Raw genomic sequence first — 20,964 nt, 5'->3', positions numbered from 1 at the left:
ATCTTTGAAGTTCACCAAAAAATAAGCTAAAATCGGGAGAAATAACAGAATAAGCGAGAGTCGGGAAAAATTGTCGAAAATCGGGAGTCTCCCGCCCAAATCGGGAAAGTTGGCAGGTATGCACTATAAATTCAAACCAAATGTGAAGAATTATGTATCCCCGCCTAATAAAAACCAACGGTTAACAAATGTAAACAATGCGATCCAGCGATGCTTTCTCAAACAACGCCGAGCCGCTTCTCAGAACGGTTCTTTCATGGCCTTGTGTATAACGTAGGCAATGGTACGACAGGCAGCTTTTCAGGTACACTGGGGCGTAAATGTATGGTGTGCCATCGCGGGTGAGTCTCTCATTCGTCCCCATTTTCGCGAGGGACCGCTGACGGTAGAATGCTATATGCGGTTTCACCATGATGGAGCTACTCCGCACGCGGCGGGTCGTCGTCCGGAACCATCTCTATTGCGGCGTAGTGAGCTCAACCTATAGTATTGTAAGCCGTAGTGTTATGCACTGGAAATACTTAAGTTGTGTGTGAATCTGTATCTGATGATGATGATGCTGCTGGATTTAGAATGTTAAGCTAGCAACGTTCTTGTAATATTTCTTTCCAGAGAATTGCTTGTTGTACGCTTGTTGTTGTAGTTGTTGTTTAATCATGTTTTAACTTTACTTTATTACCAAACTGCTCTGTTGTAAGTGATCATTGCCACCGAGATATATCCCAATTGCAATGTATTTGTTCATAATAATAATAATAATAATAATAATAATAATAATAATAATAATAATAATAACGTATACTGATGAACAGGAAGTGAAGGAACTGTCACCTAGCCCACCCGATCTTAAATCCCTCGATTTTTTTTTTTCTGTGGGGTCATGTAAAACAACAGGCGCCGGCCAATCCTGGTCACCTTAGACCAGGTGTTCTCAAACTTTTTTCGTTCGCGACACACTATTCCGCTATTCTAAATATACCGACACACCCCAGCGTCTCGAAAGACGTAGCCGATAGTAGAGAAACATGTCGATCACTCCCGTACCCTAGTGGATCACTTTTAAACCAATCAACGGTCACATGCAGTCAGTTCAGTATTTCATTTGGAAACGGAGAGATGTTTAAATGTAGTACAGAACTTAGTGCAATTGATTGTTGAATAAGTCGCAAAGTTTGGTGTTGTTATAAGACTGAAGTATATAGATACTGTGTTGTAATATGGAGAAGTTTTTAATTAAACGCCTACGATGAAACAGCAGTGAAGAACATCAGAGTGAAAATAGAACAAATGAATCACCCGGATCATGTGTCAGTGAAAAGCTACTTCCACAGCAGAGCAGTTCATCGTCTGGTGCTGTGCACAGATATCAGGATTGTTTCTTGAGCTTCGGATTTACATTCACTGAATCTGGAAATCGTGAACCTCCTGAGTGTTCTATGTGGTGAATAATTAAGCAATGAATGTATGGTTCCAAGCAAACTAAAGAGACACTTGAATGAAACACAGTCAGTTAGAAAATAAAGGTAAACATTATTACAGTCGTTTCCCGTCTTCTCAAATTAAAGAAGGGAAGGCAATGAAAAATTGATTACAACTTCAGAAAAACAGTAGTGGCTAGCTATAAAGAAGCAGAAACAATTGCCAGGAATATGCAGTCACATACAGCAACAGAAAATTTGATTTTACCGGCTTGTAAAGAAATAGTTAAATCCGTGTTTGGAGAGGCTGTCGAGAGAGAGATGCCCAAAGTACCTTGGCCAAACGATACAATTGCTCGCCGCATGGAAGACATGTCAGCTGATATTAAAAAACAAATATGGAAAAATTACAGAAAGGTAAAAAATTTGCACTTCAACTGGACGAATAAATAGACATAAGTAAAATATGTCAATTAATGAGCTACATAAGATGTTTAAACGATGATTCACTTACTGAACAGTTCATCTCCTGAAAAGAATTACCTCTGACGTCAACAGGATCAGACATATTCTATGAGAGCGACCTTGGAAGAAAATGGACTGAGTTGGAACAATTGTATTTCAGTGTGCAGTGATGGAGCCCCAGCAATTAGTGGTCGAATGAGAGGTTTTAATTCTAGGTTGAAGCAAGATTTTCCGCACATTTTTTTTTTTACATCGTGAAGCTTTGGTGGCAAAAACCATTCCTTCAGATGTAAGGAACGTAACGAGCACTGTTGTTCAAATGTTTCATTACATAAAAAGTAGAGCTCTAAAAGCTAGAATTCTCAAAGTCATGTGTCAGGAAGCAGGAGCTGTCACTGACCTCTATACCTGGATGGCTGGTAGCTTGGGTAACAGTAAAGGGCCGGTTCTACCACCTACTGGTAAAGTAGCGCGTAATTTGCCCTCCGCGTAAAAGGATGTTTCCGTCCGACCACTCCCAGGTAGCGCTATCGGCAGCATAAATCGTCGTTACCCGGCGCGTAATTTCTCGGCCACTTCGAGGGCCCGATAAGACTTTACCTGCCGGGCAAGTTCTGAGAGCTGAACATTATTAGCTGTATTTCTGGTGATATGCAACTCAAATTAGCTTAGTATACTGAAAAAAGCAGTATACTGTAACAGTGATCGATATTGTATTGCAGGATTTTGAACATTAATGCTTCCCTTTAGTTGCAACGGTCACACCAGCCTCTCGCATCGGTAGCGCAGGGAACACATTTTATACGTGAAGCTTTCGTAAAGAAACTCTAAAAGGATGTAAAATCAAAATCTATTTGGAAATCATTTCAAATGGACTTTAATTTTCTACTTTTCCAGTTTTCGGACACGAGATATATATTACTGTATGTATCCCACCGAACCCAAGCGTTTTCGTAGCGTAGTGGTTAACACGTACGCTTCGTAATACGAAGTGTGGAGGTTCGAGTCTTTATTATGACGAATCTTTTTTATTTCCATTATTAGCGTTGTGTTAATCTGTATGCCTCTTTTCATACGTTCTTATCACAATATTATGTCTACTAGGAAAATTGCTTTATATGTATGCTACCTATAGCAAGTGATGTTATGATTAATAGCACATAGGACTGTCGCCCAGGTAGCAGATTCCCTATTAGTTGTTTAAATAGGCTTGTAAATTATTTCGAAGAAATTGGAAACTATTCCATTCCCGAATTCCTCTTCCTATGAATGGATATTTATCCCGATTAGTTCTTTACAGTACCTTCCAACTTTATCTTCATAAAGTTAAAAATTAAAATGAAATGCTTTATCAATAAATGGAAGCATCTGGAACTAAACGAGGTCACAGAACTAGTTGCAAATAGAGCATCGTGGAGATACTTAATCAGTTCACAGAAGCCTGCAGATAGAATGCTCAAAGGCAATAAGTCCGTAAAGAAGATGTGTGTATATGCGTATATGGAAGCGCGTAAAAGAGAGTTAAGAACAACGGCAGGGAACGAAAATACACTTTAAAATGTAAATTAGAAATACGATGAAAACCTGCGTACCTTCTATTACGGAGCGAGCGACTTGACCAGTCTACTACGAGAATACCTTTCAAAAACGCTGCCTTACATGACAGGTTATAACTGGCATAAGAAAATGCAATCTCGAGATTTTAATCCCAATTAGGTATTGATATTGAAGATCATAGATTAAAATCACGAAAGCTTGACATGAATCGTTGTCCATAACTCTTAAGACTCCCCTTATTAAGCACAGGGAAATAAGACAATCGAAATGGGTTTCATGCATCTGACGATAGATAGCACCACACTCGAAAGCGAGAAATCGCTGAAAATCAGTCTAGCCAACTTCGTATATCGGTGTCTAGCTCCGGGTAGCTACCTAGCGCTTGCGCGGAGGTGGTTGGACGCAAGCCAAAGTACCAGCCGATTTACACCTCCAGGTAGTTTACCTCCCGGGCAGCTGCCAGCCACTTTACCAGCAGATGGTAGAACCGGCCCTAAGCCGAATAGAAGATGACTGGCGTCCTAAGATGGCAGCGAGCGCATGGTGCAATAGACCACGAGGAGCGCGCTCGCTTTGTTTATGCTTAGTTCAGTGACGTCAGGCCTCTTGATTGTAGTTCCACGAGTGTTCTGTGCTGTGTTATTGCAAAGTAAATAGTAGTGTATTTTACGAATTTAGGTTCGATGCCTTGTAGTATGCTTGTGAATTACAAGATTAAATTTAAATATGTATGTGTTTATCTGAAATATGAATGAAGAAACATTCTACGGTGTATTAACATACCGCAGTATTCAGCTTATGGATGTACAAACAGAACCGATCAGCAGAAGGAGAAATCATTTCATCCGGGAGTTTTAATAATAATGTTATTTGCTTTACGTCCCACTAACTACTTTTTTAAGGTCTTCGGAGACGCCGAGGTGCCGGAATTTAGTCCCACAGGAGTTCTTTTACGTGCCAGTATATCTACCGACACGGGGCTGTCGTATTTGAGCATCTTCAAATACCACCGGACTGAGCCAGGATCGAACCTGCCAAGTTGGGGTTAGAAGGCCAGCGCCTTAACCATCTGCTGGTAAAGTGGCTGGCAGCTGCCCGGGAGGTAAACTACCTCGAGGTGTAAATCGGCTGGTACTTTGGCTTGCGTCCAACCACCTCTGCGCAAGCGCTAGGTAGCTACCAGGAGCTAGACACCGATATACGAAGTTGGTTAGACTGATTTTCAGCGACTTCTCGCTTTCGAGTGTGGTGCTATCTATCGTCAGATGCATGAAACTAATTTCGATTGTCTTATTTCCCTGTGCTTGCGTTTGCTTATTATCACCAAAAAGCCTAATAAGAGGAGTTTTAAGAGGTGTGAACAACGATTTATGTCAAGCTTTCGTGATTTTAATCTATGATCTTCAATATCAATACCTAATCGGGATTAAAATCTTGAGATTACATTTTCTTACGCCCGTTATAACCTGTCATGTAAGGCAGCCTTTTGAAAAGTATTCTCGTAGTAGATTGGTCAAGTCGCTCGCTCCATAATAGAAGGTACGCAGGTTTTCACCGTATTTCTAATTTACATTTTAAAATGTATTTTCGATCCCTGCCGTTGTTCTTAACTCTCTTTCACGCGCTTCCATATACGTAGGCCTATGTACACACACATCTTCTTTACGGACTTATTGCCTTTGAGCATTCTATCTGCAGGCTTCTGTGAACTGATTAAGTATCTCCACGATGCTCTATTTGCAAATAGTTCTGTGACCTCGTTTAGTTCAACCTGCTTCCATTTATTGATAAAGTATTTCATTCTAATGTTTAACTTTATGAAGATAAAGTTGGAAGGTACTGTAAATGTAAAGAACTAATCGGGATAAATATCCATTCATAGGAAGAGGAATTCGGGAATGGAATAGTTTCCAATTTCTTCGAAATAATCTACAAGAAGACTATGTAAACAACCAATAGGGAATCTGCTACCTGGGCGACAGTCCTATGTGCTATTAATCATAACATCACTTTCTATAAGTAGCATGCATATAAAGCAATTTCCTAGTAGACATAATATTGCGATTAAATATTTCAATGAAATATATTATTAACAAAAGAACGTATGAATAGAGGCATACAGATTAACACAACGCTAATAATGGAAATAAAAAAGATTCGTCATAATTAAGACTCGAACCTGCATACCTCGTATTACGAAGTGAGCGCGTTGGCCATTACGCTACAAGAACACTCGATTAGTTAGGGTACGCTACATACTATATATTAAGTTATACTTCGTGTCTGAAAACTGAAAAAGTAGAAAACTAAAGCCCATTTGAAATTATTTACAAATAGATTTTGATTTTATATCCTTTTAAAGTTTCTTTACGAAAGCTTGACTTATATAATGTGTTCCCTAAGCTACCGATACGAGAGGCTGGTGTGACCGTTGCAACACAAGGGAAGCATTAATGTTCAAGTCCTGCAATACAATATCGGCCACTGTTACAGCATCATGCTTTTTTTTTTTTTTTTTTGTATACTAAGCTAATTTAAGTTGTATGTCACCAGAAATACAGCTAATAATGTTCAACTCTCAAAACTTGCCCGGCAGGTAAAGTCTTATCGGGCCCTCGAAGTGGCTGATAAATTACGCGCCCGGTAACTACGATTTAAGCTGCCGATAGCGCTACCTGGGGGTGGTCGAACGGAAACATCCTTTTACGCGGAGGGCAAATTACGCGCTACTTTACCAGTAGGTGGTAGAACCCGCCTTGAGCCACTCAGCCCGGCTCGGGGAGTTTTATACAGTACATAAGAATCTTCCTAGGGTAGTGTTTTGAGTTTTAGGTTTATTGTATCTTATTTCGCATATTCCGGGAGCAAAATGGCAATTAATTTTTGTAGGTTTCCTTTCTCGAGACCCGAACATCTAAGACAGGGCCTCTCAGGGTGCATGCGCGTGGTGCATGCACTGTGCACGGTGCAAAAGACGACTTCGCTTGGTTGACCAGAGTGCAGACCCCCCACTCCTCTCTCCCTACACCTGTCTCCCCGTTCGGCCTGTCTCCGCGTTCCTCACCTTCACTGCTGTTTCTCCCCCACTGCGAAATGTTTACGTGTGGTGAGCGGAGACGCACAGTTGTATGGGACAAGGTTACCAGTGTTATTAAAAAAATTAAAAAAGTGAATTAGAAATACACATACATGTTTGAGAGGAATGTAAACATAATTTTTTAAAAATGCAGAACCCGTAACCAAAATGAAAATGCTACAGTACTGGAACAAAACTCATTTGTGGATATAGAATGCTCTTCTTCAAGCTGTTTCAACTTCCTTAATTCTTTCTCTCTGACGTCTCCTATGATTTCACAATAATTTTCCGAATGTAGTCTGTTGTAGTGTCTTTCAATAGATGATTTTCTTACGCACGTAATTATCGTCCCACAGATTAAGCATTTGGCGTTATCGTCACGACAAACAAACAAAAAAAAATACGAAAGTTCCCAGTTCGATTGAAATGGACTTTCGGACGTCTTTGCTTTCTTCGAAACAGGTTGCTCCATTATTATTCGTCGCTCTCAGCACACTACACCATCCGAGTCAAGCCGAGTTGAGGCGAAGCGTACCGATGCACAGTGCACAGAGCCTATGCACCTCGCTCTGCACGCGTGAGAGTTTGGGCGTTTGAGAGGCCCTGATCTAAGATCATCGATTAGGAGTATCAGGCGGGAGAATTGGGAGCCTTCTAAAACAGCTGTTCTCTGCTCGGATCACTTAGACGAAGACTGTTTTGATAGAAATGGACAAACTGTACACCTTAGAAGTGATGTACAGCCAACTGTTTTCAATTTTGCTGAACATTAACTGCAAGTAAAGATTTACTTATATATTTTTTTTATTTCTCATAATTAAACTGACGGTTTCGATGAAATAATTGACGTGACTTTATAACAATCTTAAAAAATGAAGTCTGGAGGAATTCTAGACCTTATTTACACCAGTAATAATTATGGGTTTCAGACACTGGAGTGGTGGGAGAAGGGAAAGTGGGTGGGTGTTTGGGGCTATTCCATTATACTATTCGTGGTATTTGGGACTCTTTTAACTGGTGTTACATATTTCTGATGATGACTATCAATATCGCTTTGCTAGCTGAATTTAATTAAAGAGGTCTGTAATAGTACATTAAGCTGTAGGTAATGTGATATATTGACTAGTTTTGAATATTTGCTGGTTTTATAAATGTGTACATTTGCTTCAATGATATTTTAATTTGATAATATGCGCGTTATTTCTTGGAAACAGGAAACAGAAATTCATTATCAAGCACCGATTACGATATGTCGAATCTAGGCCTGTATATTGAGCTACGTATATAGGTACATCATTTTAAGAATGCATAATTTCGTGGCATACATGTATACAATTTACAGCAATGTTTCCAGAAACTGGTTTTCACTCGTATTGTGTTACCGATCGCTAATTGCATGTATTCAGCACCTAAGTTAATATTTGCCGGCCGTTATTATACACTCATTTTTATTGCTATCCCGGAGATTTACTGACCTCGGAATGACGTGTCAGTGATCCCAATGTCCTTATGCTTTGAGTGAACATGTCTCTATATTTTTAATTATTCCAATGCGTCATTAATTGCGACTTAAAATTGACTATATTATCGTTGCTTCCCCATAAGGAGAGCTCGAGATTGGGTACGCCAACATGGCGAACCGCGCGTTCAACTTGGCGTACTTTCTCCTGCGGCGGAGACCTGCCATCAGCGATCCATGTATAGAGATCAGTGGGAGCTGTTCATGAAACTCTGGTCCTTCACACCTAAATTCGTTGCTTGTCCAAAGGAAGTGTACTTTCCAGATTTTATGAACTTAGTAATGAGTTATTACAAATATTTGCCACAGAAGAACCTGAGTTTGCTGACCTCATTAGCGACGAAACTTGGTGTTCCAAAGTTTCATACATAGCTGATATTTTTTGACATTTGAATAATCTCAATGCCAGTAAGCAAGGGAAGAAAGATAACATACATAAACTAACAAGCTGAATGGGTTCTTAAGAAAAATTCAACTGTGGAAGTTAAAAGTTGAAAAAAAGTGATCTTGAAATGTTTCTTCTCACAGCTGATACCAACATCTGTTCCAGTCTGAAATGAGAACATGCGACTGGGTTCGCAATCACTTTGCCGTTACTGCTGACGACACAAAACGTGTACCATTAGAAGAGGCAGAATGAACTGGCTGAACTTCAAGCCGATCAAACTATGAAGCTGAAATTTGGGGAAGAAACACAACTTCCGTTCTGGATTTCAGTGAAGAGAATGTTCGCAGTGTTATCAGAGCATGCCATATCTATACTAATACGGTTTTCAACAACACATCTGTGCGAACAGGGATTTTGGGCACTGACCTGCATTAAAAATAAGAAACGCGAGGGACTTCTTTCTGTAGACCAAGAATTGCGGGTGTGTTTGTCTGCGATTCCTCCCGGCAATGAACAGTCGTGTAAATGTAAACAAGTCCCCATTTCCCACTAAAATGCAACAATAGTGTAATATTATTGACAGAGCAACTTATTTTTTTAAGTTCTTACTGCATGTAGGCTTACGGCATTCTGTAATATTAATAAATAGCATTACTAAAATATTGAGTACACAAGCAAATTTTTCGCGGCACAATCCTACAAATTCACGGCACACTCGTGTGCCGAGGCCCACCCTTTGAGAACCCCTGCCTTAGACAGCCATCACCGAGGCATGCCGATCCGTTAAGCCGGAGATGTTGCAACGTGCCAGACGGTCATAACAACGTCGCACGCAGCTGTGTATGGACCACAAAGGTCGTCAGTTTGAGTAAGTGATGCATTAAATAACTGAAATTCGGTCACATATTTCGTAGCCTCTTCCAACCCAACTCCATAGCATGCCTCCATACCAAAAGCCCTTTTCAGGGCCAAATAAATCAGTCTGTGAAATCTATTAAGTATTCAAAGCTTGCCAAATCCCAGGCAACTGGCTGTATTTTTTTTTTAAATGCATGGGATTCGAACCTCCGAATCCTCGAGCTCCGTTCCCTTTCAGATCCACCACTGCCCCCCCTGCCAAGCGAGCTATTCAGAGGCTTGACATGCAGCGGCCAGCCTATACAATACCAGTTCCTGGTCTGCGTGTGCACCTCCTGTTGTTAAGGTACATGTTATCCGTTCATTTATGGTTCTTATGGGTTCATTCGGAGTACTAATAAAAATGAATAGTTGCGCTCACGAGTCCTGTTTTCTAGCCCGTAACCGCACATCTCGTTATAATTACGAAATTTTACTCTGAAGAGGTTACTTTACTTGGCGGCAAAAGCATCGACGCCTCTCGTAATTAAGCACTTTCAAGTGCCAGCAATAGAGGCGTTAACAATATGATTAAGGAGTCAAAATACAAGCACCTCCTAGAGAACAAGGCCTTGCAATACAAATGAGAGTGTAGGGCTGAGTGGCTCAGACGGTTAAGGCGCTGGCCTTCTAACCCCAAATTGGCAGGTTCGATCCTGGCTCAGTCCGGTGGTATTTGAAGGTGCTCAAATACGACAGCCCCGTGTCGGTAGATTTACTGGCACGTAAAAGAACTCCTGCGGGACTAAATTCCGGCATCTCAGCGTCTCCGAAGACCTTAAAAAGTAGTTAGTGGACGTAAAATAAATAACATTATTATTACAAATGAGAGTAGCTGATGACGTGTGTCCAAATGGGCCCATGCCAGTAACTCAGCTTGTTGCAGCTTAGTGTATTAGGACGCATTTCCCTGTTATGTGTTTTTCATCGATTATATTAATCTTAATCGAGTCTTGTGTGTTAACACTTGCATAATATTCCTATCAGTGTAAGTTCAGTTAAAGGTGTTATTAAAGGGGGAGTTGGCCGTTCGGTTAGGAGCACGCAGCTATGAGCTCGCATCCGGGAGATAGTGGGTTCGAATCCCACTGTCGGCAGCCCTCAAGATAGTTTTCCGTGGTTCCCATTTTCACACCAGGCAAATGCTGGGGCTGTACCTTAAGGCCACGGCCGCTTCCTTCCCATTCCTAGGCCTTTCCTATCCCATCGTCGCCATAAGACCTACCTGTGTCGGTGTGACGTAAAGCAAATAGAAAAAACAAGGTGTTAGTACTTATAAATTGTTAATATTAATAAATTGTGTTTAAAGTGCCGGCATGGCTGCCACGTGAGGTTAGAACTGAGTTTATTTTTAATGGTGTGTTGTGAATTGTAACACTGTTTTTCAAATTATGAATAACGATGCCTTAGAAATGAAGTGTTCCAAATTGGAAGGACAATTATCACACTGGCCCTAAAGTGAGTGTTTTCTCGTTTCCAACTGACGACATAGAGAGAGCTAAGTGGTTAAGAGCTATTCGCCGAGGTGATTTTGTTCCTTCCAAAAATGCAAATGCAAGCGTTAGACATAAGTGTATTATATCTGATTTCAATCATTCAATGACTTAAGTTGTGGAATGGTCCTTGAAATGGAGCCATGTGTTGTAGGTGTGTGAGCTCCATTTCAAAACACATGAGGTTGAATGGACGACCAGCATGTATGATGAGAGAAATGGGAGAGGACTGCACCTTTATCTCATCCAAGGCTTGTGAAAGGTTTGTGGATAGGACTCTTGTATCTTTGATATTTATAAATGAAATATATTTTTTCGGGGTGATTTATATCTTACTGATTTAAGCATTTGCTGTATTGAATTTACCAGTTATTACATTTATTTTGGGATGTGCTGAGTATTCACACTACTTTATAGGACTATGTTGTGGGTATAGTGATATTCTGGGAAAACTTATAGGGCCTAAATTATGAAGGCATGTAAGGTATTGGCTTTCAAGTATTCCTTCTGTGCTGAGCCCTTAACTGCAAGTGAAGCAGTTCTATTTATTATATTGCATGAGGGAATATACCTCTTAGTATGGGTTAATATTTTTAGTTGAGACTAGACAGCAATGTTATTGTGTTTATTGCATTTATGTTAGGTTCTGTATAATTATTGTAAATTAGGTTCTGTATAATTATTGTAAATTACATTCACTCAATGGTCTCTGTCTCCTTGTGTGCTATTCATTTTATATTAAAATCAACCAGATATATCTAAGACATGATATGGTCATGTGAAGTGGTGCCATGAATTAATGAGTGCATTTATATCTAGGTGAATGCATTCTAATTTGGTATAAACGTTTTAGGAGCTGTTCTTTATCAGTTTCCAAACTGTCCAGAGTACTTGTCTGATACTGTATCCAGATGATAGGCGTTGTCAAGTAGACAATGAAAGTTTAGCCAAGGCTATTGCTCAAAGTTTAGAGACCTATCAAGCTCATGTCAGTACTGTTTTTTCAATGAACTTCCAGGAATTTAAAGAAAAATTAAGTTCAATATCTGTAAAACAAGACTGGAACTGCATTGAAAAGGAACAGTGTGTTTACTTCATTTTAATCAAGGAAGAGCCTGTCCCACATCTTCATTGCTGTGTTAACGTAGGAAGTGACTTACGTGCCTCTTTGTGAAGAATATTGAAGTAAGAAGATGTAGAAACTTATATTTTCCTAAGCCTGTCGGCTCACTGATGGATATTGCAAATGTTATTGACAGTGTGCATTATGTATATGCTGGGTGTGATCAATTTGGAACTACAGTGTTGAAGACTCGATAGTTATTTTTAACACAATATTAATTCTTCTTTACATGAAGAACAAAAATTTTGTCTTATCTAAAGAAGATAAGTTCGTTTTACTTTTAATGGATGAAGTCCATATAAAAACCTCAGTTAGACTTCAAGCAGGGCAGAATTGTGGGTAGTGCAGTGAACAATAGTGAATGTGCCACTAGTGCTTATGTTTTTATGGTGAATAGTTTACATTCACCATACAAGGATGTAGCTCACATTGTGCCTGTAACTAATATCAAAGGAGAGGGGCTGTTTAAAATTCTAAAGGACGTTATTCTTGGTTTGGAGATAAGGTTTGAGGTTCTCTATTTGGTTGCTGACAACAGTGCTCGAGATAGGAAAGCCCATCCTAAAGATCCTTGCCGTAAGTTGTCCTTTGCCATTGATTCTGTCCATATCTTAAAATGCATTAGGAATAACTGGTTAAATGCCAAAAATCAGGAACTACACTTTCCTATTTTACAGATCACAACAAGATAGAAATAGCCTCATTTGATTCATTAAACATGCTCTCAAGAAGAATAATTTTGCTAAAGTATGGATTTACCTTAACCCTGACGTCATCGTATCCAACAAACATAGAACGCCAGAATGTTCAGTTGGCTTTACAAATATTCAACAGCCCTTTAGCTAATGCAGTGAAGGAGATAGGACCAAAGAAGAATTTGACCAACTGGGAGAGCTCAGCACATTTAATAGATTTGATTTGCAGGTGGTGGGATGTAATGAATGTAAAAAACTCTGTGGAAGGGGAAGTGTTTTGAAAATCCTCTTCAGGAACCCATAACATTCAAATCATCACACAGAAATTTTTTGAATGAGATGTCATTGTTGGATGCCTGGAAATCCTGCACATCACCTGGAAAACTCAGCAATGAAACCCATAAAGCTCTTTCTTTGACTATAAGATGTGTGACAAATAGTCAAATTTTGTCTTACTGAGAAAGGACATAGTTTCTTCCTACCAGGTAAACTGCAAACTTGGAGGCACGATTTGGAAAGTATCGACAACTAGCAGGTAGGATGCTAATTAGTTTATAACATCACCTATTCAATACATTAAAATTTTAAACAATTAGGAATTTATCTCCATTTCCATATGAGACATGTTTTGCCTTTCATTGAAGGCATCAGTCACAGTACTATCTCAAGGCATAAATCAGGTACCTGATTAGTAATGAAATTGTAATTACTAAGAAATAATATTAACATATTACAGTAAGGATAGTCAATGAGAATAACAATGTTCATTAATAATATGGATACCAGCATATCAGCCATTGGCTGTAAATTACCAATTGTGAAGAATAACAGTGTCAAAATGTTAGGGTATGTCTTACACAGGTTAACATAACATATTTCATGGGGGCAGTCTAAGGGAAAGATAAGTGACTGGCACCAATAGGTAAGACTACAGGGTATTTAAAAGTGTCCAGCAGCAGTAGTTCGTATGAAATATTGTCATTACACTATCAGAAATGATAGGAAAATGTTACTAAAATTTTCAATGAGAAAAACAATGCTCATTAATAACATGAAGTTCAGTTTGGGGAGAAAAGGACACAAAATGTCTGGCCCCGATGTGCATAACAATAATTTCTGCCGTTGGTTGATGATCACAGTATTGACAGGCAACTACACAGTAATATTGACAGAATTCTATTGAAAAATTGGGAAATTATAAAGCTTATAATACACATTTACATGAGGCAGTTTGGGGAGAAAGGATTCAAAAATTTAAAAAGACAATAAATGATGGACCACATGACGTAGGTCTGCATATAAAGCAAATATAGTCAGCCAGTTTTAGTTACTCTTATCATGTCATTTGTTTCATCTCATTAACTCCTCAGATGAGGTTGACATAAGGTAGGGCATCCGGTCGTAAAAACTTGAAGATTCGTCTCACTTCATACTTGACTCAGTAGAGAAAAGGGATAAGGGTATCATATTATGCAATATGAATACAAATGAACTTAATGGCCAGCATTTGTCTTTGTCATTTGAGGAGTAGGCCTACCAGACAGTAAATTTACCTGATCACTGAGCCAACTTCCTTGCATTACAAGTCATTACTCTCATTTTTGGTCCGTATTGAACCGATTAGTCATAAAACAAATATCTGCAAAGTTTCAGAAGTGTAACCAGCTTATTTAAGAACATACATAATTGCATGGAAATCCGGGCTCTACACAACATATTTAGGATAATGCTATATAGGATAAAAACAGATCAATGCTCGAACAGATAAAACGCAAGAAAATGAAATTTCTACTCACCACCTAGAACAGCTCGCGTTGCTAATAGATTCAGTTCCTCCTAAGGAAGGAAAAAATCCTACAAAGGGAACACACAACTCCTTTGAGTCTCTATCGGCATTGTCATCATTTGTTGAGGTTTCATTCTCGCTTGACTGTAACAACATTAAAACATCTTCAACATAACAGCGTATGATACATTCCGTCTCCCAAACTCAGATTGTGCGTCACAACCTGCACTTAGATGGCCTACGGCTTCCCACAGAAGTCTTTCAACTTCTGAAACAGTGAAGAGTCTGTTATTCGCAGCTATATAATCCTTCACTTAAGCCCAGATAAGTTATAGGGCATTAAAATGGCAGTGGTATGGTGGAAGGCGAAGAACTTTATGCCCATGCCTCCTGGCTATTTCAACCACCATGTAAACTGGGTACTAGAGTTTGTTTTGTTTCACGAGATTCCCGCAACCACCCCCCCCCCCCCCCCATGTTATCTCAAACCAAAATATTGTGCTCCTTGGACCACTCAATGAACTCTATTTCTAGCTGCTAGTGTTGGCGATTTGTCAAGGAGGACGGAGTGAACTTGACAAAGACCACGAAAAGAACTGAGCACAATTCAACACACAGCTGATAGCACGTGGTTACAAAAAACAACAGATCGACAACACCGGTAACCAAAACTACAGTCTAACGTGCTCTACTGGAGCGATCGGCTGCCTACGCCAAAAGGCAGCGCTCAAATGTCAAGCCGAAACTCACAAGAACTGAACTGTAAGTTTTTTTTTACAATTTGTTTTACGTCGCATCGGCACAGATAGGTCTTATGGCGACGATGGAATAGGAAAGGCCTAGGAATGGAAGGAAGCGTACGTGGCCTTAATTAGGTACAGACCCAGCATTTGCCTGGCGTGAAAATGGGAAACCACGGAAAACCGTCTTCAGGGCTGCCGACAATGGGGCTCGAATCCACTATCTCCCGCATGCAAGCTCACAGCTGCACGCTCCTAACCGCACGGCTGAACTATATATCAATCCGCACATATTTGACTGGTACAAACAAGGTTTCATGATCCACCTTGTTAAATAGTGACATAAAATAAAAGAAAGTGTAACCACTATTATTGGAGCACAGACTGTGCATGTTAACTCCAAGCAGAACAACATTTCAAACAAATAACATTACTATTTTAATATTCATGGTATCATTCAGTATTATTAGAACCTAGGACTGTATACATAAATCTTAGGTAGAGTAAGGTTTTAGTTGATGTTTTTGCTATTTTGACCATTAATGTTATTGATATATACTATCAACAGATGATCCATAACAGGTCAAAAGTGGTATTGGGATTGTAATGTATTTTAAATGTAAATACATATACTTGATATTGTAATAGTATTGATTAGGTGGAGACTTCAGACCTTTAATCGTGAACTGTAATAGTCATCAATAAAGACATGAAACTAATAACTTATGACACAGTAGGCCTAGAACATCATCTGCAAAAAGTCTAATCTGTGATTCAAGGTCTTTACCCTTATCATTTCTAGCTATATACACTAAAGTAAAACCTCAATTATTCATTTTAATGCCCAGAAAGGGATGAACGGTTAATAAAAAATTAAAACAGACAATCTGTATAACGACAAAAGTTCAGAAAGACTTACTATTTTCCAGCCCCTAGTGACAAAACCATTGGTCTGGATTTGTTAGGGTAGGTTAGTGACCAAGACCATTGGTCTGGATGAAGCAAAGGTTAAAAGCCGCGAAGCGGCCCTAGGTCTCTAGTATCCCGCGTGACAAAGCCATTGGTCTGGATAGGTTAGACCCTTGGTCAGTGCCAAAGCCATTGGTCTGGCCTGGTTAGACCATTGCTCTGGATCAAGCAAAGGGGGCCTGGGGGCGTAATTCCCTAGGATAGAAGCCTCGAAGCAGCGCTAGGCCTCTAGTATCCCGCGTAACACCTCCACTGGTCTGGGCAGTTGTGTATTTCTTGTGCGCAGGTCGGTAACGGAATTCATTTACTCATTGCTACGAGTGACGTCATATCCCATTGTGCCTCACCCAATAAAAATGCGGGAACATAGTTAGGCGATAGACTATGGCGCGTGATAAGTTTTATTAGGTTATAAAAGCACAATTACTTCTGCGGGACGGTGGGTGGGTTCTTAACTGTCGCAGTGAACCACCGCCGTCTCAATCTCTATATACTGCCTGCTCTATGCTATGCGGTTAACATGTTTCTCAGCGCGAGCACTTATTGTCACGAACCTCCGCTAGGGGCGCCAGCTAACACACCCAATTTATCTCCGTACTCACATTATTGTGTTCCAGTGCGTTTGCAATAAAGCTTCTATGTGTGTGTCTCTGGTTGTAAAATGATTAATTGTTGTGTTCCTCTCTGTATATCGAAGCAGAAAATCCAAATTCTTCAGGTGTGATTCCTGTTATCCCCCAAACCAAAGAACGTTAGAAAAATTGGCTTAACGTTATATCAAGGCAAGGATCAACCAAGGGGAATCCAATTATTCTCATGTTTGTAGCCAGAATTTTAGAAATGGAGCTAAAAGATAAAATTAAATGAAAACCTACAATGACCGGGTCAGGTATGGGACGAATGAAGCCTCCAACTTGTGGCGAGGATAGGAATTGTGCCGGCTGCCGAGGCCAGTCGCACTCCTCTGGGGCAATGATTAATGACTGAGATGCAATGAAATTATAGTGGAGTGTGTTGCCGGAATGAATGATGACAGGGCAAACCGGAGTACCCAAAGAAAACCCGTCCTGCCTCCGCTTTGTCCAGCACAAATCTCACGTGGAATGACTGGGATTTGAACCACGGTATCCAGCGGTGAAAGGCCGGCGCGCTGCCGCCTGAGCCACGGAGGCTCTCAAAAGATAAAACTAAAAGAAAAATATGCTGAAGCCAGAGAGCGTGCCTAGCCAGTCTTCCAATTATCCCCATTACCTTAAAACCAGAAAAATAGCTCCACGAAAGACTAGACGACAAGATACTTCTTCGGAAGAAATCTGTGATGAAACAAGCTCTTCAACCGCAGGAAATACATTGGATGACGAGTACGAAATTAATTTAAACAACGATCTATCAATCCAAGTCAATATTCCAACGAGTAAGAATGACAGCAGTGATCAGAAAATCAGACATTGGAGGCTCCGATCAAGAATTCTGAGACTGAGATAACAGCTGATGACTAACCATAACGAAGGTGAAAGACTACAGAGACAATCCAGAAATTGAAAGTCTCAATAAAGGAAGCAGCCAAATATAAAGGAAAAACGACCGTTTTCTTTAATCAAATCCGTAATTTTCGCAAGACAAAATCCAGGCAGTCAGAACAAATCAAGCGGTACTACGTGGGGTGGGGAATATTATCCCAAACGGTTACGTATATGGCAAGACTCCTGGTCTAGTGTCAGCTCATCACAACGTACTCTACTGGACAAGTAGCCTAAATGGGAAATGTTGATAGTGTTTGTCAGGATTTCCCAATTAGTGAAGGAAAGACTTAAAGCTGAATGTATAACTCTCAGACCTACAGAGAGGAGTGTAATAGTGATCGCCAATTAAATAGTTAATTAGGTACGGCTCCTCTACGACCGAACCAGTGGCAAAGTTCGTTTGCGTGGTCAATGTTGAAGGTGTATGCGGCACCGATAATGTAAAATCTCCTGCTCTCGTGCATAAACTGTTGTGTTTTCTTGTAATCCGACTTTCAAAGAAGTTCTCTACTCCTAGTGCTTTCTTCCTCGTTAAAGGCTTAGAAGGCTCCGAACTATCCCGTTTAGTTCTGAAATGATTACTGTAATGCCTTTCGGCAAAACAATTCAAATTGTGTACATTTCTATTCACCAGCAGATTACTTACAATGGCTGAATGGTGATTTCATCGAATACCGGTACGTTAAAATAATTCGGTTGGAATCAAAATGTGAAAAACTGAAGTGTCTGACTCATGAGACGGCAGATGCTGTCTTACTGTGAAATCTACAGTGGAATGTGTCTTATGTGTAACAAAATCGGTTATTTTATGTTCTCACTACATGATTTTCTGGAGACGCAATAGTTCTATTTAGTTCAGTGAAATTGGATGGTGGATTTAATGACATGACGAACGCACGCACTGCATTTTGTGCTATAAAACGTATCCTGAAAACTGGTCATGAACAAAGGGTCAGCAAAATAGTGATATACATTTTTTTGCATCCACTGCTGGTAAATACTCGTATCGAGAAAATTTAAAATGTGTATGTACCATGCAGCATGGGATAATCCTAATATACCTACTGTAACTGGTAAGATTTTATATAGACTATTGTACATTTCTATGTTTTAATCCAAGCTCAAATGTGAAATGTTAATTTCTGTATGTGCATTATCTTCTCAATTAGTATTATCTTAAGGATTATTTTTCAATTTATGTTAGTGTTACGGACCAACTCTCATTTAACCAGCAAGTGCTGCCACCTGCAATGTTGCTGTAAACGCAATTCTCGCGGCACAGAGCAGGCAGTATATAGAGATTGAGACGGCAGTGCAGTGAACACATCTCTCCTCTACAAGGTATTCCACTTAAGATTTCCAACATATTACATCCTTATCATGCTATAAAAGTAATGTAACCCTTACTGAATTTCTACCCGGAACATTTCAGTACTTGACAAGTATTAGCCATCTCCTCAACATGGACGTTAATCTTGTTTCCAACAATCCTTACATGCTACAGACAGAATACTTCTGCCTCTTGAAAAACCTCACATATACTCTCCCCTTGTCCAATAATGATCTCTGAAATGTTCTTGCCGGAACCTGTTTTCCTTAAAATTTGGCTCAGATTATTCTTAGCTGACTGTTTTGCTAAATTCAATTTGCTAGAAGTTCCTTTAATCTCACAATGCAGACACGTTAAATATTTAACAAACAGTAGATAGCCTAGTTTACAAATTATTGCATTAGCCAAATAAAGCACGCTGATCCTGTAGATAATGCGGTAATAGTTCTTTTTGTATTGTCACCTATTATAAACAATGAGAATATAGTAACACTAATACTTATAACTAAATGAGAGATCCAATACACACATCAAAGTAATTAGCCTAAACGTACCCTTCCACCTTGGACGAGGATCTAGAACAACTATTTAACGATAAAGAGTTCCAAATATGGACCATATTACAATTATCAGGAAATAAACAAACACACTGTACACATTAGATTGCATCAACAGGTGCTTTCCCAAATGACATAACGCGCGCATACCAAAATAACCTTGGATTAACGAGTTGGGCCTGCAGAATAAAAGATCTGGAAGACCATACCCTCAAACAACAATAACGAAAACTATACTTTCTACATAACGACATTAGAGCTGTCGAAATATAGTAATCCGTATCATTGTCTACTGTCAAACGAACGTACATAGGAAAGCGACTTACCACTTAGTTTTACGCGCGCTTTCCTATGCTCATATCCGTGCACGTGGGCTATACTATAAACAAACATGAACAATTATGGAGTATTCGAGATAAAAGTCCGCAACAGATTTATTATTCGAAATCGTCTCTGACAATTACAATAAAACCACGGGAGTTCTCTAAAAAATTCCAAGACACTTTTAAACAAACCTAGAGAGATTATGACAATCGCTTTATATTAACGTCATACTTTGAAACTAAAAGTGGTAACTGAACTGTTGACTAAGCCTGGATAAACAAATTTCTACTTACCTCTAGGCACTTTTTCACCACAAAAGAAAACACTGCCGACAGTCTAATATGTCCGGAGCACGCGTAGTTCGGTCAGAACTCTCCCGTCTCATGTCTGGATCAGCATGGCGCCGCAACCAGAAGTAGCCGCTAAATACTTGAACGAAAACTACCGAGAAACTCAAAATTACACTTGGAATAGGCGGGTGTCTGACATAGGACGAAAAAAATTACTCGGCCAACTTTTAAACAATTACACTAGCGAAACGCAAAACATAATAATAAAATAATTGTAACGAAAAACAATTTGAACACAGCACACAGCAAACAATATCATCCAACGCCCGATAAACCTGGCCTCTGGGTATGAGAATATGAACTAACATCGGCTCTTTAAAAAGGAAATAATTCTGGCTATATCGACATTGTCATCTGATCGACAGCATTAACGCGTTAAAAAACATGCTATATTTATGTTATAATTCCCGTAATATTAAAAAAATGAAGCACGAAGAAGTCGATAGCTGTAATGATAACGCCATCTCGGCAAGCAATTCAGCAAAAAACCGCGGGATTTCAAATTACTCGAATCGGGCGAACTGTCAAATGTCATTGATTACACAGCTTCTTTTTAAAAATATTTTTGAAAGGAAACGGAAAAATTCATTGGATATTTCTAAGATAAAAGTGTACATAAAATGCTTTCTACCCTTGATAAAGAAAATGTAATGATTTAAGCTTAAATGAATGAATTAAATATTTATTGCAGCTAATAACCATAAGTGACTCAGAATGCAAGTGGTACACTTGGTATAAACTGACATTTGACTGG

General features: G+C 39.5%; 1 protein-coding gene across 3 annotated transcripts in view; it reads right to left on the bottom strand.

Annotated features, from left to right (window-relative positions):
* The window catches only part of LOC136873721 (CTD small phosphatase-like protein 2), a 276,292-nt gene extending 255,820 nt beyond the window's left edge, over nt 1-20,472 (bottom strand). For 2 of the 3 annotated variants that reach the window (XM_067146864.2, XM_067146868.2), the window contains exon 1: nt 20,154-20,472. The gene's annotated coding sequence lies outside the window, so the exon portion shown is untranslated. Of the gene's footprint in view, nt 1-19,862; nt 19,899-20,153 lie in introns of those variants that run through there. The other variant, XM_068228014.1, reaches the window with a different exon arrangement.
* Between the last annotated feature and the right edge of the window lie 492 nt (nt 20,473-20,964).

This window comes from Anabrus simplex, chromosome 5 (assembly GCF_040414725.1).
Source record: "Anabrus simplex isolate iqAnaSimp1 chromosome 5, ASM4041472v1, whole genome shotgun sequence".
Classification (NCBI taxonomy): Eukaryota; Metazoa; Arthropoda; class Insecta; order Orthoptera; family Tettigoniidae; genus Anabrus; species Anabrus simplex.
Note: the sequence above shows the minus strand (reverse complement) of the source record. Positions and strands in the feature narration are given on the sequence as shown.